Source organism: Pristiophorus japonicus, chromosome 20, assembly GCF_044704955.1.
Source record: "Pristiophorus japonicus isolate sPriJap1 chromosome 20, sPriJap1.hap1, whole genome shotgun sequence".
In the NCBI taxonomy this organism is placed as follows: Eukaryota; Metazoa; Chordata; class Chondrichthyes; family Pristiophoridae; genus Pristiophorus; species Pristiophorus japonicus.
The window spans coordinates 12,914,989-12,930,174 of record NC_091996.1 but is presented as its reverse complement, the minus strand read 5'-3'; the positions used below and the strand labels follow the sequence as shown (position 1 = coordinate 12,930,174).

The window sequence follows — 15,186 nt, the reverse complement described above, 5'->3', positions numbered from 1 at the left end:
GTAAAAAAAAAAAAATGTCTTTATTGTCAGGGTAAATTGTGTTCTAAAATACTTTACGCTGTTAACAAACTGAGGTTAGCAACACAGAGACCTAATTTTCTTCAGCTATGCATTTATTCTGCTTTGAATTTTTTTTTTAAACATTGAAGTTCATGTCGAAATAAAATGTAACACAGCCGCAGATAAGGTTTGTGCAGCAGTGATCGCAGGGTTTTATGAGCTGGCTGCTTCAGGCATTGCACTGGCCTCCTTAAATTCCAGTGATTTTAAATGGGCCTGGTCCTTGTAAAATATTCTGGGGGTGGGGTGGGGGGGGGGGGTGAGGTGGCAGGGGTCGGGGGTGGGGATTGCCCCCTCCATCCCTTATCTGACCGTCTCCACGTGCCGCGCAGGCCGCAAAGGCGGGCGCTGTCCGCCAGGCCTCTGCCAAGGCTACTCTGGAGAAGGGGGCCTGCGATCGCCCGAGGCGGGAGCTTGCTTTCCCTCTGATCGCCTTCCTCTGTGGGGAAGTGAAAGTGCCTGGCCTCTGCCTCGGGCCTCCCCCCACCCCCTGCCTCCCCACAACACCACGGGACTGGCCGTGTGGGGAACAGCGGTCATCTGGATTCATTTTTTTTTTTGTTAACCGCGAGCGGTCCTGTCTTCTCGGATTTTAATACCCATTACGCGCGCACAAAAAATAAAAAATAGCCGCTCAACGAAACGGTTTTGGACCAGGCCGAAAGCGCACCAGTCACCGGCACTGTTTCAAATGTGTAAGAAATTATAATCTCGGTACTTAGCAACCCTGCTCCACAATAGGGGATACTGTGCGATTTTAAAGAGTACCAGATGTTGGCAATTGGAGGGTTAATGAGAAAGAATGCGCTTTCTTGTCTATAATTGTAGTCTTTAGCATGCCAGTCATTTGCCTCATTCTGTTGATCTATGGACTACTTCTACATCTGCAGGAAGTCACTACTGAGCTAGTTAATGGATCCAGATGTAGTGGTCCCACATGGTTCTGTGTGTTAACGTTAGCCGGGGGAGACTCAAACAAGGAGACTGAGTCACAGGAGCTGAGACACATAGAGATTGAGAAAGAGGGTGGCTGAGATCCTGAAACAGCGATAAGCAAAAAAAAAAAAATAATGTAGCCGCCTTCGCTTTTCTCAATCTCTGTCTCCGCTTCTCTGCCTGGCTTTCTCAAACAGACCGACAGACAGACAGGCAGTCAGAGTGAGAATTAGATTGAAATGCAGAGGAAGAGACAATCCTTTCATATATTTTTAAAAGGTGATGGGAGAGGAACAAAGAGGCCGAGAGATTGAAACACAAAGGCGGTGAAAATAAGACCTAGGAGACGGATGAAGAATGATTGAGACTGAGACTGAGAAAGAGGGGGAGTGATGGAGAAAGAGAGGGGGGTCGTTTTTCAACACTGCTGCAATGTAAAGCCAGTGCTGTGGGTCAGGCGCCCATTATGCAGATCGCCTGATATTTCCCTTCGTAAAACAGAAAGGATAATTGGACGGTTTCTTTGATGGGCTCCTGACCCGTAACACCAGTGTCAAGTTGAAAATTACCCCCAGAAATGTGTCAAATGCCGAACTATCTTAGAGAGAGACAGTCAAACTGCGACCGAAAGAAGCTTAGACTTGGAAACCAGGGACAGATTTTGGCACCGGCTGATTAGCCTCACTCCCCCCCGCACTCCCCCGCCCCTCTCGTAGCCAGCCACATGGCCCTCATTGATTTCCCCCCTCCTCCAGGCGCACACAGACACAGAGTCCAGGGTTGCCAACTCTCCAAGATTGCCCTGGAGTCTCCCGGAATGAAAGGTTAACCTTACGGGCAACGCCCAGCAGTAATAACTTTGGGGCAACAGAAAAAAATATGTGTTTTAATTCTTTTTTTTTTCTTCATTGCTTTGTTGTAAAAATACTGGAAATGGGGGTGGAAAAGGATGTTTGATCGGGCAGGGAGTTTGGAGGCGGGAGGTCATGTAGTGGAACCTCCGGGGATGCGTCCAACTCGGGTTGGCAACCCTAGGCCCAGGGTGGCTCATTGCCATCTCTCTCTGTCGAGGTGCCTCTCCCTGCCCTCCCCACTTCATGCCAGCTCACTGTTTCCCCTTTGAATCCCAACTGAGCGCAAGAACTCATCGCTAGGAGGGAGCTGAAGGTCCAACCAGCTCAACTCGGCACCATAGCACACTGACCGGACAAATCCATTGCCCAATCCCATTCCACCGATTCAACAATAAACCACCTAAATCAAACAGAACTCTCAAATCGTCAAAAATGAACAATTGCAGATTATCACAATTGCCAGATCATGGCCAGAGTTGGGAACCCAAGCACATTCCCACAAAAAAGATGTGTTAATCAAAACAGTGCTTACTGCAGAGTGCTCAGATATTTGACTCATCTCAAATGAATTATTTGAGTCAACGGACTGTGAAACTTGTGAGAATGAAAATAGCTAATTCACCCCATCTAGTTCACTCCTGTTAAGAATGGACAGTAGTTATTTTCCCTCAACCCTGGTTATCTAGACAGAATCAGTCAGCCCCTCTGATGGTGTTGGCTGTCTGTCCCTGCCTCCCTCACCATCCCAACCCCGTACTGTGTTTGAATACTTCCATCCCAGGTGTATTGAAGGCTTTGGCCAAGTCCAGGATGGAGGGAGATGCCACGAGTTTCACTCCTGCTGGTGGATTCTGAGTAACTCCGAGAGGACAACAACAACACCAACAACTTGCATTTATATAGCGTCTTTAACGTAGTAAAACATCCCACAGTGCTTCACAGGAGTGTTTTAAGACAAGACATTTTTTTTAAACACCGAGCCACATCAGAAGAAATTAGGGCAGATGACCAAAAGCTGGGTCAAAGAGGGAGGTTTTGAGGAGCGTCTTAAAGGAGGAAAGGGAGGTAGAGAGGGAGAGAGGCTTAGGCAGGGAGTTCCAGAGCTTGGGGCCCAGGTAGCTGCAGACACGGCTACCGATGGTTGAGCGATTTATAATCAGGGATGCTCAAGAGGGCAGAATTAGAGGAGCGCAGTTAGGCAATGGGTTCCTGCCCCTGAGCATTGTTCAGTCACATAGTTGTTTCCAACAGTGGACGTGAGATGAGGGCTGTAGTGGGCAGGGCTGTAAGGGCCCCCTCAACCATTGCCAACGATTCCCTCTCTCGGCTTGTGCTTCAACAATGGGGCTAGTTGCGTGAAGTACAAGGAGGGTCCAAGTGCCTGAGCAACTAGACATCAACATGAGTCATTGCATTCAGGAGAACATCTAACTAAATCGATCCAGAAATTCGCTCTTTGAATAGTTGCATTCCTTTTCCACCCCCACTCCTATATACCACTTGCCTATCATTGGGTGTGAGTGCAGGGAGGGGGGAGGAATCTGTTCACAGCTGTTTTTCTGGTGCCAGTGGGGACAAGTGGGGGTGTAATGTATGCACCTGTAAGTATGCTCACAGGCTGGTAGGGCTGTTGAGTTATGAATGGCTTAGGCAGACACGTGATGTTCACAGGACTCAATAAAACCACAGCCAGTTGGGTTGAAGGTGTCCACGATGAGGCAGGTGGTTGTGAGCCTGGTGGATGAACTGGTAATGTGTAGTGTGATTGTTAAACCTTTTGCTAATAAACCAACTAGTTCTCAATAGCAAAGAGCCCATGAAGTAAATACGTTACAGTGGTGAGGGAAAGCAGGAAGTGGTCAGAGATGGCCTGGTCAGTGACTGAGACCAAGGAGCCACAGGAGACGAGATGGTCGAGGGGATGGCTATGTGTATGGGTGAGAGGTTGTACGGTGGGAGGGGTTTAGGGAGAGGACAGGTGGGCAATGAATTCAGAGGAGTGAGAGGCCAGGGCAAGCTGAGAAGATTAAAATCACTGACGATGAGTTGTTCAGTACAAGGGCCGATGGAGGAAAGGAGGGAGGACATGTCTGGGAGTAATTCGTGCTGAGACTTGGGTGTGTAGTAGACAAGGAGGAATTTGAAGGAGACGTAAGAAGGATGGAAAGAGGTGAGGGAGGTGCTCAAAGGAGTAGCAGGTCCCAGAGGAGTAGGGGAATAGACTAAGGTGCAACTTGTTGATGAGGTTCACTGTGGTGGTTTGGGAGGGATAACCAGGCAAGCAGGCTATGTTAAGACGCAAGGTGTGGCCACCCATGAGCTAAGTTTCAGTGAAAACCAGGGTGTCCGTGCAATCGCCTGCAATAAAGTGATGGATTTTTTTTTTTGAAATTCGTAGCCAATCGTTCCAATTCTTTGTCAAATCACAAACGCCAGAGGTCACCTTGGGCCCATTCACGGATCATTCTGCGCCAATGCTCTTAGCCAAAAGGCCTAGAGCCACTGCACCGTTCCTGGAAGTACTGCAATACCAGGTTCGTGCCATGGAGGTGGATGGGTCAGGTCCCCCACACACCTCCGTGGAGGTGGATGGGTCAAGCCACCCCACCCACCTCCTGTTTCCAAAAAAGCAAGCATATACCTTCCTGATCCAGGGAGAACCACCCGGAGGTCATGGTGGCTACTCCCCTGTCAGGTCAGTTACGCATGATCTTAGCCAAAAGGCCGAGAAGCGATGGATGGCAAGAGTCTGGGTCACGAGTGAACAGACATTCTGGAGGGAAACGTGCAGGGAGCGGTGACTGATCTGCTGGTCAAGTCCATAGGAGGTAATGGTGGGTGGGATGGGAGAGATGTTTGCAATGTTAGCCCCCCAGGAGGTGCGCTGGTTGTGAAGGTTGGCGAGAGAGGAGGATGGTAAGGTTGTGCTTCTTACTCCGAAGGAGACAGTGGCGAGTTGCCTTGATGGGCCTTTCGGAGCATGGCACGAGATGCCGTGGGCTTCTTCGAGGGGGAGTCAAACCCAGAACGGCAGCAGGCCGGGGTGACGTTGGCACCGGGGAACTTGTGCAATTGGACGGGGCTCCGAATGGATCCGGTGATAGGGCAACTACGCAATGGTAATAGCTTATCCCTGATCATTTTATAGACCGTCACCATTTGCAAACCCGCCTTTTCACAACCGTACCCGGGCGGATTTGACGCCAGTTTAAGTCGGTGGTATTTAGTGTCGTTGAAAAGTGAAATGTAGAGGCCCCAAATCGAACCTTTGCCCGGGGGCTCTGCGAGACAAACTCCGCTCCCAAAGGTAGCAGAGTAAGAAGGCAGAGGAGTGGTGATGGGTTGGGGGCAGGGGAGCACGGTACCCGAGAGGGAAGATATGAAAGGTGCCCTGACTGGGCGACAGGAAGGGGGTGAGACAACAACAAGAACTTGTATTTATATAGCGCCTTTAACATAGGAACACGTCCCAAAGCGCTTCACAGGATTGTTTAAAGACAAAACAAATACATTTGACATCGAGCCAAACGAGAAGAAATTACGACAGATGACCAAAAGCTTGATCAAAAAGGTTGGTTTTATGGAGCGTCTTAAAGGAGGAAAGAGAGGTGGAGAGGTTTAGGGAGGGAATTCCATTGGGGCCTCGGCAACAGAAGGCACGGCTACCGATGGTTGAGCGATTATAATCAGGGATGATCAAGAGGGCAGAATTAGGAGAGCGCAGACATCTCGGGGGTTTGTGGGGCTGGAGGAGATTCCAGAGATAGGGAGGGTTGAGGCCATGGAGCTATTTGTAAACAAGGATGAGAATTTTGAAATCGTGACGTTGCTTAACCGGGAGCCAATGTAGGTCAGCGAGCACAGGGGTGATGGGTGAGCAGGACTTGGTGCGAGTTAGGACACTGGCAGCCGAGTTTTGGATCACCTCTAGTTTACATAGGGTAGAATGTGGGAGGCCAGCCAGGAGTACATTGGAGTCTGTTGGACAGCTATATAGAGGCCGCGACCAAGGCCTAAGACAGGCCTGCAGCCTTTCTAAGACTGCCAGTCATTCTGTTTTAGACCAAACATTCGGGTTCTTGAGTGAATGTTTGGACATTTCTGACCTGTAAATCTGACAATAAAAAAAAATGCAGCATGTACCCGCTTACTTCAGCGTTGCTTGATGTCGAGACATTAACTATTAAGGTTTTCAATTCATCTTCATCAGCAGCAAAATTAAAGTAAAGGAAAATAAAAACAAAAGACTTGCATTGATATCGCACCTTTCTCGGCCGCGGGACGTCTCAAAGCGCTTTATAGCTGATGAAGTACTTTGTGAAGTGTTGTCTCTGTTGTACTGTAGGGAAACTCAAACCTCAAACTGTGATTCTACCTCTGCCCTGTTACTGTTCTTCCTGCTGTGCAGTTTAGGGTGCACGAGGTGACACACACACACAGGTGACATATTAAAAAGGAAAGCAGGACCTGCATTTCCATAGCGCCTTTCATGACCACCGGATGTCTCAAAGCACTTTACAGCCAATGAAATACTTTTGGAGTGTAGTCACTGTTGTAATGTGGGAAACGCAGCAGCCAACTTGCGCACAGCAAGCTCCCACAAACAGCAATGTGATAATGACCGGATAATCTGTTTTAGTGACGTTGATTGAGGGATAAATATTGGCCCCAGGACACCGGGGATAACCCGTGCTCTTCTCCAAAATAGTGCTGTGGGATCTTTTACATACACACTAAAAGAGCAGATGGGGCCTTGGCTTAATGTCTCATCTGAAAAACGGCTCCTCTGAAATTGAAACATTCCCTCAGCACTGCAGTGGAATGTCAGCCTAGATTTACATGCTCAAGTCCCTGGAGTGGGACTTGAACCCACAACCTTTTGACTCAGAGGCACGTGTACTACCCACTGAGCCACCTGAAAACAAAAACTATTTCAAAGAAAAGCAGGGGAGTTATCCCCGGTGTCCTGGCCAATATTTATCCCTCATCCCATCATCATCATAGGCAGTTCCTCAGAATCGAGGAAGATTTGCTTCCACTCCTGAAGTGAGTTCTTTGGTGGCTGAACAATCCAATACGAGAGCCACAGACTCTGTCACAGGTGGGACAGATAGTCGTTGAGGGAAGGGGTGGGTGGGACTGGTTTGCCACACGCTCCTTCCGCTGTCTGTGCTTGATTTCTGCATGCTCTCGGCGTTGAGACTCGAGGTGCTCAGCGCCCTCTCGGGTGCACTTCCTCCACTTAGGGCAGTCTTGGGCCAGGGACTCCCAGGTGTCAGTGGGAATGTTTATCAGGGAGGCTTTGAGGGTGTCCTTGTAGCGTTTCCGCTGCCCACCTTTGGCTCGTGTGCCATGAAGGAGCTCCGAGTAGAGCACTTTGAGAGTCTCGTGTCTGGCATGAGGACTATGTGGCCTGCCCAGCGGAGCTGATCGAGTGTGGTCAGTGCTTCAATGCTGGGGATGTTAGCCTGAGTGAGGACGCTGATGTTGGTGCGTCTGTCCTCCCAGGGGATTTGTAGAATCTTGCGGAGACATTGCTGGTGATATTTCTCCAGCAACTTGAGGTGTCTACTGTACATGGTCCATGTCTCTGAGCCATACAGGAGGGTGGGTATTACTACAGCCCTGTAGACCATGAGCTTGGTGGCAGTTTTGAGGGCCTGGTCTTTGAACATTCTTTTCCTCAGGCGGCCGAAGGCTGCACTGGCGCACTGGAGGCGATGTTGGATCTCGTCGCCAATGCCTGCTCTTGTTGATAGGAGGCTCCCGAGATATGGGAAGCGGTCCACGTTGTCCAGGGCCGCAGTGCTGTGCAGCGAGGACAGGCTGGTGGAGGACCTTTGTCTTACAGATGTTTAGCGTAAGGCCCATGCTTTCGTACACCTCAGTAAATACATCGACTATTGTCCTGGAGTGCAGCCTCTGTATGTGCGCAGACGCAGGCGTCGTCCACGTTCTGTAGCTCGACGACAGAGGTTGGGGTGGTCTTGGACCTGGCCTGGAGACGGCGCAGGTTGAACAGGTTCCAACTGGTTCTGTTGTTTAGTTCCACTCCAGCGGGGAGCTTGTTTATTGTGAGGTGGAGCATGGCGGCGAGGAAGATTGAGAAGAAGGTTGGGGCGATGACTCAGCCCTGCTTGACCCCGGTCCGGACGTGGATTGGGTCTGTGATGGATCCGTTGGTAAGGATCACGGCCTGCATGTCGTCGTGGAGCAGGCGGAGGATGGTGACAAATTTTTGGAGGCATCTGAAACGGAGGAGGACTCTCCATAGACCCTCGCGGTTGACAGTGTCAAAGGCCTTTGTAAGGTCGAAGAAGGCCATGTATAAGGGCTGGCGCTGTTCTCTTCATTTTTCCTGTGGCTGTCACGCTGCAAAAATCATGTCTGTTGTGCCCCGCGAGGGACGGAATCCGCACTGCTACTCCGGGAGGAGCTCCTCGGCCAAGGGGAGAAGATGGTTGAGGAGGACTCTAGCGACGACTTTCCCAGTGGCTGATAGCAGGGAGGTTCCTCTGTAGTTGCCGCAGTCGGACTTGTCCCCTTTTTTAAAGATGGTCACGATTACTGCATCTCTGAGATCTCCCGGCATGCTCTCCTCCTTCCAGATGAGAGAGATGAGGTCGTGTATTCGTGCCAGCAGTGCCTCTCCGCCATACTTCAGTGCCTCAGCAGGGATTCCGTCCGCACCCGTAGCCTTGTTGGTTTTTAGCTGTCTTATGGCTTTTTCTACTTCGTGCAGTGTTGGGGTCTCACTGAGGTGGTGGTGGATAGCATGATGCGGGATGGAGTCGAGAACACTCGAGTCAAAGGCAGAGTATCGACTGAGGAGATCTTCGAAATGCTCCTTCCAGCGGGCCCTGACTGCCTCGGTGTCCTTGATGAGTGTTTCTCTGTTCTTGGCCAGGAGTGGGGTGTGGCCTTGGAAGTTTGGCCTGTAGGTGGCCTTGACTGCAATGAAGAATCCTCGCACATCATGGCTGTCGGCCAGCTGCTGTATCTCCTGTGCTTTCTCCATCCAACACCTGTTCTTTAGGTCCCGGGTTTTTTGTTGGACCTCAGCCTTGAGCCGTCTGTAATGCTGTTTTGCTGTTCCCGAGTTGGGTTGTTGTTTAAGGCTCAAACACCCTGCGCTTGCGATCTATTAGCTCTTGGATCTCCTGATCATCCTCATCAAACTCGTCCTGGTGCTTCCTCCATCAACTTAACAAAAACAGATTATCTGGAAATTGCTGTTTGTGGGAGCTTGCTGTGCACAAATTAGCTGCCACGTTTCTCACATTACAACAGTGATTACACTCCAAAAGTACTTCATTGGCTGTAAAGCACTTTGGCACATCCTGTTGTTGTGAAAGGCGCTATAGAAATGCGGATTTCTTTTTCCCTAATTGGCCTAGAATTAGATAGAATTTACTGCAAAGAAACAGGCCATTTGGCCCAACTGGTCTGTGCCAATGTCTATGTTCCACCCCCTACTTCATCTCCCCCTATCAGCATAACCTTCTATTCCTTTCTGCCTCATGTGTTTATCCAGCTTCTCCTTAAATACATCTGTGCTATTCGCCTCAACTACTCCACATTCTCACCCTGGGTTTTTGTCTGGTTTTCCGCCTCTCCCAGACTACGTGGGGTGGTGAGTGTCTGTGTTGTGATACACAACCTCACATTTGTGTGGGACGGGCTGGATGGAAGGGTAGTTCTTTCATTGCCCATCATTATTCACGTGTTCGTAAACCCAGGTGATTATTCATCACCATGGAACTCCCACGTCAACCAGTTGAAAAATCTATCTGTACTAAACTATGATATGTTCTTGACTTTCCAGCTCTTAAAAATAAAAGAAAGACTTGCATTTATATAGCGCCTTTCATGACCACCGGATGTCTCAAAGCACTTTACAGCCAATGAAGTACTTTAGGAGTGTAGTCACTGTTGTAAAGTGGGAAACGCGGCAGCCAATTTACGCACAGCAAGCTCCCACAAACAGCACTGTGATAATGACCAGATAATCTTTTTTTTTGTTATGTTGATTGAGGGATAAATATTGGCCGGGACACCTCCCCTGCTCTTCTTTGAAGTAGTGTCATGGGATCTTTTACATCCACCTGAGAGAGCAGACGGGGCCTCGGTTTAACATCTCATCCGAAAGGCGGAACCTCCGACACTGCAGCGCTCCCTCAGTACTGCATTGGAGTGTCAGCCTAGATTTATGTGTTCAAGTTCCTGGAGTGGGACTTGAACCCACAACCTTCTGACTCAAAAGCGAGAGTGCTGCCCACTGAGCCAGAGCTGACCTGTTTCCCCCCCCCCCCCCACTCATATAACAGTAGGAGTCACGGTGAAATAAACTGTTTGTTGGTCTTGTCATTTTCTTATCTCCCTCCAATTCTGAAGGCACTGCATGCTGGGGGATGGACCTCCTCTCATTCGTCATGGACCAATCCAGACCATGAGTGTTGATGGGCTCTTCATTCCTGGGAGGATCACACCTAAACCCCACTCGTCCTCGCTTCGATTTCCATCCTCATGTGCTCTCCAGCACGGATCTTAGGGTTTCGAACAGAAATGGGAACCCTGGCCAATTTCCAACCCCGCCCTCTGCACTCCATCACCACTAAAACCAGGAGCCCTGAGACTTTTTAAATATGCTGTTCACTTCAACCATTCCCTGTGGTAGCGAGTTCCACATTCTCACCACTCTTTGGGTAAAGAAGTTTCTTATGAATTTCCTGTTGGATTTCTTGGTGACTATCTTATATTGACGGCCTCTAGTTATGCCCTTCCCCACAAGTGGAAACATTCTCTCTGTGTCTGCTCTATCAAAACCATTCATAATTTGCTTTCATAATTTTAATGACCTCTATTCAAAAGGAAAGAGTCCCAGCCTGTTCATCCTTTTCTGATGGGTATAACCTCACACTTCTGGTACCATCCTCGTAAATCTGTTATGCACCCTCTCCCGCGCCCCTGTATCTTTTTCGTAACATGGTGACCAATTCTGGCAACATGGCTGCCAGTCGAGCTGAGGTCAATTAATACAGAACCTGGAACCCAGTCCATCACATCGCCTGTTTGCAAGATTGAGTGCTGCACCAGTCACCTTTGACAAATTTGCTGGAGTTCTTTGAGGATGTAACAAGCAGGGTGAATAAGGGGGAACCAGTGGATGTGGTGTATTTGTATTACCACAAGGGATTTGACAAGGTGCCATATAAAAGGTTACTGCACAAGATAAAAGTTCATGGGGTTGGGGTAATATTTTAGCATGCATAGAGGATTGGTTTACGAACAGAAAACAGAGTCGGGATAAATGGGTCATTTTCCAGTCGGCAAACAGTAACTAGTGGGGTGCCGCAGGGATCGGTGCTGGGGCCTCAACTATTTACAATCTATATTAATGAGTTGGATGAAGGGACCGAGTGTAATGTAGCCAACTATACTGATGATACAAAGATAGGTGGGAAAGCAAGTTGTGAGGAGGATGCAAAGAATCTACAAAGGGTCATAGATTGGTTAAGTGAGAGGGCAAAAATTTGGCCGATGGAGTATAATATGGGAAAATGTGAGGTTATCCACTTTGGAAGAAAAAAATAGAAAAGCAAATTATAATTTAAATGGAGAAAAATTGCAAAGTGCTGCAGTCCAGAGGGACCTGGGGGTCCTTGTGTATGAAACACAAAAAGTTAGTATGCAGGTACAGCAAGTAATCAGGAAGGCAAATGGAATGTTGGCCTTTATTGCAAGGGGGATAGAGTATAAAAGCAGAGAAGTCCTGCTACAACTGTACAGGGTATTGGTGAGGCCACACCTGGAATACTGCGTACAGTTTTGGTCTCCGTATTTAAGGAGGGATATACTTGCATTGAAGGTTCACTAGGTTGATTCTGGAGATGAGGGGATTGACTATGAAGATAGATTGAGTATGTTGGGCCTATACTCATTGGAGTTCAGAAGAATGAGAGGTGATCTTATCGAAACATATAAGATAATGAGGGGACATAGTCTCAGAATAAGGGGTCGCCCATTTAAAATTGAGATGAGGAGGAATTTCATCTCAGGGTTGTAAATCTGTGGAATTCTCTGCCCCAGAGAGCTGTGGAGGCTGGGTGATTGAATATACTTAAGGTGACGATAGACAGATTTTTGAGCGATAAGGGGTTATGGGGAGCGGGCAGGGAAGTGGAGCTGAGCCCATGATCAGATCAGCCATGATCTTATTAAATGGCACAGCAGGCTCGAGGGGCCATTTGGCCTACTGCTCCTATTTCTTATGTTCTTATGACCAACCGAGCCACGGGAGCAGGAGAGAACTTGTAGTTCAAATAAAACCCCCTGAAAGTTGACATCCAGTTGGTTCATTCTGTTGTGTATGCATGGTTGTTCACTGTGTGATGTCTGTAACACTGTTATGCAACACTGAATGTACCCTTACACTGCACACACCTTGCCTGTACACCAGAGGGTGCTGCTGCTGGAGACCTAAGGGGTACCTGCACACGGCAGGTAACCCAGTATAAAAAGGAACACACAGCTTGTTGTCCTCACTCAGGAGCTGCAAATAAAGGACTACAGGTCTACACAGTTTAAGTGGAGTCATTGCTAAAGGTGCCTACATACACTACAACTGGCGACGGGAATACGAGGCCACAAACCACACGCTCAGGATGTCGAATTTCAGCAATTTACCGATGGGGAAGATTGGGACGCTTTTGTAGAAAGATTGGAACACTTAAGGAGACTGGCTGCACCGTGCGACTTTGGCGACCACCTAAATGAAGCACTAAGGGACTCTAAACCGACGAGAGCAGTGCACCGCATTGATACTTCTCAAGGCAGAAACGCTGCCCCGAGTCCCGCAACCCTGAGTCCGCCACATGGGGCAAACCGGCTAGCCCCGTGCTGGCGTTGTGGAGGGAACCACAGGGCCCACCTGTGCCGCTACAAAGACTATGCATGCAAAGAGAAAAGGCACCTTCAAAGGATGTGCAGAAAAGGCTTTACTCACGGCGTCTCTGATGAGTTGACTGATCACCGGGGCTCCGACACAGATGAAGGTGAAGTTGCTCAACCCCTGGAAGAAGAGTATGGGACTCATACCTGCTCCACCGAAAGTTCTCCGTGGGCGATGAAAGTAGATTTCGACGGAGTCCCAGTTTCTATGGAGAGCGACACAGGGGCGAGCCAGTCTGTGATGAGCCAAGCGACCTTTGAAGAACTTTGGATGAATCCCGCCAATCGACCACAACGGCAGCCTGTCCAAGCGAAGCTGCTCCCAGGCCTCCGGGCTCCGGCAACCGACCTCGAACATAGATCCATCGCAGCATCCGGAGGCTCCACTGTCCAGCTCGACTGCCCACAGCACCCCGGCAAAATCTCCGAGACCGAGGATCCAAACTCCACTTTCCGGGCCGGGTCAGCACTTCAAGAGGTAAATACCGACGAAAGAAATGGATTCCGAACATCCAGGATCGAACCTGTGGAAGAAAAGAGCACCACAGCCTACCTGCAGCAAGACCAGAAAATGGCTGCAGCACCACAAGCAGCAGAACCTGTAATCAAAATGGCCTCCGCCATACCACGAGTGAACATGGAGGAGCATCATGTGACATCGAGCGGCCAATCGGATTTGAAGGCTCCCTTAAAGGAGACCGGGAACCAAAGAAATTTAAAGGGGAATTTTCAACTATTTGAGTACACGGACTTTAAAGCTAAAGATGCGATTAAAGGGTGCAAGTATGAAAATGTATACAATGTAACAATGAATTGTGATGCTGGTTTAACTAATGTGACTAATGAGATGAATGCAGGTGTCAGTAAGGTTAAGAACAAGTTTATTATGCTTAACAATAATGATAGAGAATGTGAAATGCCTAATGTAAGCATGTCTGTTGAAACCAGGACACCCAAAAGTGATGCAAATGCTAGAATGTATAATGCAGGCTCGACTATGTGTGATCAGAGCCAAGGTGTCACGTTTCCCAGTAGGACACTGCCAAATGACATTGGGTCCTACAGGGACCATGTTGATGCCAATGGAATCCCCCTGTGGGATACCCCCAGGTCCAGCAGGCTACCTGACCATGTAGCTTGGACCTTTGGAACGAATGTGATGCCCCTTGCAGAACATACATACAGGCAGTGGGAGCAGACCCACTACAGGGACACTGGTCAATGGGCAGCCCAGCCACCACAATGGCAACCTGCACCAGACCAGCCCTAAAGCCCCTGGCCACCAGGGTCAACACCAGGAGCATGAGGCCAATACCCTCCAGCTTCCCTGGCAATCCCTGGGATGACCTGACCCTCATCCCAATTGGTGGACAAGGAGCCCACCCAGTCTTGTGGCCATGCCCACAACTACCCACATCACAGTGTATACACACCACCCACTGCTGCCGTGGCTACCCCCTCGAGGGATCCCGCAACAGTAACACCCACATGGTCTGTGTGTGAGGGAGGGGAAACGTACGAGGTCAGCCTCAAGCACAGGGGTCACACCTGGCAACTACACAACCCTCACCACAACCTCCCATAGCCCACCACTGATCACCTCTGAACTTCCCATAGCCCACCACTGATCACCTCCCCTGGGCATGACAATAAGGATATGAAAAATGCTTCGGGGGGAAGCGTTGTTGTGCATGCATGCCTGTTTACTGTGTGATGTCTGTAACACTGTTATTCAACACTGAATGTACCCTTACACTGTACACACCTTGCCTGTACACCAGAGGGTGCTGCTGCTGGAGACCTAAGGGTTACCTGCACATGGCAGATAACCCAGTATACAAAGGAACACACAGCTTGTTGTCCTCACTCAGGAGTTGCAAAAAAAGGACTACAGGTCTACACAGTTTAAGTATCATACCCTGCCTCATGGAGTCATTACCAAAGGTGCCTCCAGACACTACACATTCCACTGATATTCATCAGCCTATTCAGATATAGTTTGAATGCCTCATTATCTTCTACACTCACCGATGTCTCATTGTTTGTCACAATCTACCAGGAATTTTACAAGGGCACGTGGGGCTTGGAAATCCATCGGCCAATTCTGTCGTCATGGGTAAAATCCCCAGAGCTGAGTCACTTCCAAGCTGACTTGCCTCTTGAGTTGGCCCCAGTTGTTTGGTGATTCAGATGTTAACCAACAACCACAGGGAAGCATTGGAGGACAGTGGGCAGCACACTCGCCTCCAAGTCACAAGGTGGTGGGTTCAAGTCACATCCGAGGGACTTGAGCACAAAATCCAGGCCGGCCCCCCCCCCCCAGTGCAGTGCTGAGGGAGTGCTGCACTGTCGGAGGTGCCGTCTTTCAGATGAGGCGTTAAACCGA

At 49.3% G+C, this 15,186-nt stretch overlaps 1 protein-coding gene and 1 pseudogene across 1 annotated transcript in view; one reads left to right on the top strand and one right to left on the bottom strand.

The window, feature by feature from the left end:
• Positions 1-15,186, top strand: part of LOC139232873 (dynamin-1) — a 267,371-nt gene that overhangs the window by 99,621 nt on the left and 152,564 nt on the right. The gene's annotated exons all lie outside the window — the stretch shown is intronic.
• On the bottom strand, positions 4,348-4,586 carry LOC139233211 (U2 spliceosomal RNA; annotated as a pseudogene).